This window comes from Littorina saxatilis, linkage group LG8 (assembly GCF_037325665.1).
Source record: "Littorina saxatilis isolate snail1 linkage group LG8, US_GU_Lsax_2.0, whole genome shotgun sequence".
Lineage (NCBI taxonomy): Eukaryota > Metazoa > Mollusca > Gastropoda > Littorinimorpha > Littorinidae > Littorina > Littorina saxatilis.
Window position 1 is genome coordinate 54,822,327 of NC_090252.1, and position 771 is coordinate 54,823,097.

The following is a 771-nucleotide window of genomic DNA, read 5'->3' on the forward strand; positions in this document are numbered from 1 at the left end:
TATTGTACACTATTTGAAACATCAGAGTCTTAGCTAAGTCAAAATCATACATTCATTGGTATGATAACGTTTTCGTTACAATAAACGAGTGATGTATAAAGATCCGTGAGTCAATCTTGTTAGTACAAAACGGTGTAAGGAACGCATTTACACGATAGGATTAAGCATGAAGACTGAGCAGGCTGTGATATTTATTCTAATATGCAGTAACCATTTCTATAAACGTATTGGGTCTGCCTTGCGTAAGTTAGCGGAGGAAGAGCGTCTGGATGGATGCGGCCTTGGACGGCTGACAGAAGACAAGTCAAATCTTTAACTGCGGAACTGTACTAGACAACATATATAACGTGGGCAAAATGAAATCAGCAATTTAAATGACCTAGGCCGTTCACTCCAAAATGCTAATACACAAAATGCTATAACCACCATTAACGTCAGAGTGCGATCGAGGAGCGAGAGCAGTTACTGGTTTAACCAGGCGGCCATCGCCTTGAGAGAGCAGCCTCTGAGCCAGAGACGGACCACCCATCTCAAACATTTCTGTAAACTGACGTGGTTAAAACATTCACACCCTTTACCTACCTGTAGCTACACCTGAGTCGCTGCTACAAACGATAAATAACTGAGGATTGCCTCGATTCGATCATTTGGCTGCGTCGTACGATTAAAATTAACGTGCCCATACATGCAGAGTCTATTAACTACCACATCACAAATGTTTACTAGCTAATGTATGAATACATTAAGGTTGATATTTTCTCATTCACAGGG